Source organism: Thalia democratica, unplaced genomic scaffold (genome assembly GCF_965202585.1).
Source record: "Thalia democratica unplaced genomic scaffold, ktThaDemo2.hap1.1 HAP1_SCAFFOLD_303, whole genome shotgun sequence".
Lineage (NCBI taxonomy): Eukaryota > Metazoa > Chordata > Thaliacea > Salpida > Salpidae > Thalia > Thalia democratica.
Genome location: NW_028139399.1, coordinates 41009 through 44082, shown reverse-complemented (window position 1 = coordinate 44082; position 3074 = coordinate 41009). Strand labels below are relative to the sequence as shown.

General features: G+C 32.1%; 1 pseudogene; it reads right to left on the bottom strand.

Moving 5' to 3' along the window:
- Positions 1-883: 883 nt before the first annotated feature.
- On the bottom strand, positions 884-1699 carry LOC145846174 (carbonyl reductase [NADPH] 1 pseudogene; annotated as a pseudogene).
- Between the last annotated feature and the right edge of the window lie 1375 nt (positions 1700-3074).

Genomic DNA, 3074 nt, shown 5'->3' with positions numbered 1-3074 from the left:
AATATAAAATAGAAAAACGACTTTTAAGATAGTTATTGAAAAAACTTTTATCAAAATATATTTATGAGTTATGTGAAAAAAAAAACATTTATTTTAAGCTTCTAAGTTTCGAAAAATAACTGTTACATGTTAATTAATGGTTTCAACTGCTGAGCTGATTTTAGTAACAAGTTTAGTTGGGTTACAAGTTGTTGAATATGTTATAACATTTTTTTATATTACAACGATTATTTTCAGGGAAAAAAAAACTTTTCATTAGTTTTTATAATTTTACACTTGAAATTTTATGCTTACTTTGCAAATTTTAAGTTGTAACCCAAGACACATTTTACCCAATCTGATTTTTTTCTATAGAAAGTATATTATACTCTTTTTAGTCATTAAAAAACAATAAATTAAAAACCAAAATAAGTGATAGTTTTATAAAACTTATAAGTTTTTTAGTTTATTGAAAACGATACAGAAATTGACATTCGGTAATATAGTCAAGGGAACTGATTTATGCTTAAATCTTTAAAAATATCAAAGAATTAAATTAATTAATAAACTCTAAAAATTTTTATACTGTAGATAAATGATTAGAAGAATATCTACATAAGTGACTTGTTGCATTTGCATAAATAATGTGAGTAACTTTTTAACTTTTTTATAACTCTATTTCTAAAAGTTGGCATAATAGCTTTTAAAAAGTTATTTTACTGTATTAGTGCTGATTAAATGTTTTTGTTAAACGTGTTTTAAAAAGAATTTCTATATTTTTTTTTTGGGTAGATCTCAGCACTTATAACAAAAGAAAAAGTATTCAAACTAACAATGTCATAAATATCACTTCATTTCAATTTTAACACAAAACTGTTAAATATTTTAAACATAATTTATTTTTTCACCATTCCTTTATGTTCTTTTCCGAAGAAACGAATTCACCGTTCGGGGACTCCACCCCGGCCGGAAGCGTCGCCAGGTAAACGGGGGCTTCGGCGCCCTGATCGGGCGTCCTCGAGGCCTTATCCCCGCCCAAGTCCGTCTTCACCCATCCGGGGCACACCGCGTTGATTATGACGTCACTACCCTTCAGCTTCCTGGCCCACACGAAGGTGAGCGCGGACATGCCGACCTTGGACATTCCGTACGGCTGCTCCACGAACCCGTCCTCCTTGCAAGTCCCCCTCCGGCAGCTCTCGACGAACTCCTCCATCTTCCCCGTCAGCTCCTCCTCCGTCAGCGTCTCCCTTCTGAAGAACTTTTGGTTCTCCTCGCTCAACTGCTTGAGGTACATGATGCTCAAAGTGCTGGACACGTTGACGATCCTGCCACCCTTCCTCACAATAGGAAACAGGATCCTGCTGATGTCGACGGTTCCAGTGTAGTTCGTCCTCACGCAGTCCTCCGCCTTTTTCACTAGCGGCGTCGCGTCGGTCGAGTTGTACGCGATGCCCGCGTTGTTCACGATGACGTCGATGCCCCCGTATTGTGACGTCATGAAGCTTTTGAGCCGCTCGATGCTCTTGACGTCGCAAACGTCCAATTCGTGGAACTGGGGGTAGAGTCCCTCTCTCTCAAGGGTCTTCACCGCCTCCCTGCCGCGCTGCTCGTTCCTGGACAGAATGAAGACGTCCCCGTCGAACTTCTGGCACAGCCCCCTGACGATGGCGAGCCCGATGCCCTTGTTGGAACCCGTTACTATGGCAACATTTGTCATAAATTTCTCGTGTTTAAAATTTATCTTTCTTAATTTAAAATTTTTAGATATTACATTTATTAATAATAATATTTTCATTTATTTATCATAGTATATAATACTAAATACTTTTAAAAAAAAGAAAAGCAAAGTACATGTTGGAAAAATATATTATTTAACATGTTTTACTAACTAGTATTCTAATTAAATATTTTATACTATTGTTTCAAAAAGGAACAAAATTTTCAAAAGTACTGTGAATAGTCAGTTTGACTGTTAAAATATTACATCATATAACTTTTTTATGTAAAGTTACTAATTTTCGCGCAAATGAAAGTTACTATGAATAAAAATTTGTGCATAAAGCATTGAGTCCAATAAACGTGTAAATAAGTGTTTATACTTAACACATACTATTTATTTAAATATGTAAAATTGTGAAATTTAAGTTACAACAAAAAAGGGTTGTTTTATTTTTGTATTAAATATAAATATTAAAACAGTTGTAAATAATTTTGAGATTTGTTCAGCATAGTTAGTTTGTTTTCAGGCAAAATTGTAATCTAACTGAATTTGTAAGTAATATATGTATTTAATAAAACTTTTTACGAACCGTCTCAATTTTACACACAAAACACTTTGAAAGGTCTTCTGTTTATTTATATAAACATTGTAAATCGTGTTTGAAAAATTAACTACGAACTGATGGTAAAACTAACTAAGTTAATTAAGTTTGAATTTAAACAAAAAAAGCTTAGTTTACTTAACTTAAAAACTTGTAAGTCACTTTCATGTATATTTGTTTACAACTACTGTCAATACATGAAAATGAAAAGGCAGCACTTGTTGGTTATAAGTAAATAACTTAAAACCAGTGAATTTTGGTGGATCATAAACTAAATGTTCTGTTTAGTCTTGCTGTCTGAAGCCAGATTGTCAGTCAGACTTTTCTATACGCTTTACATTAAGACGGGCCAACACTCTAGGGTTTTTCAAATATATAGTTTTATCATTTATGTTAACTTTGCGTAACAAAACACAAACTAATTTTTTACTAAAGTAAAGTATTATTAAAAGCTTGTAAACTAGACACTATTTAAATTTGAAAAGTAGATACAAATAAATAAAAATCAGAATCAATACGCTCAACGATTTAATTATAAAAAATTGATTTACTTTTTTGTAACTAAAAAAATATTCACTTTACTAGTCTAAACGGCAAGTGCAAAATAAATAAGTTGTGAAGCTGCCTAGCTAACCAACTTTCGGTTATAAACGAAATAAAAACAAGCAAGTCGAGTAAATTAATGTTACATCTTTTACTGATTCTAAAGAACTTTCTGTTGTAATTAAAAGGTTTTTTTTTAATAAAAAATTTCTTCACAATTTTCCAACA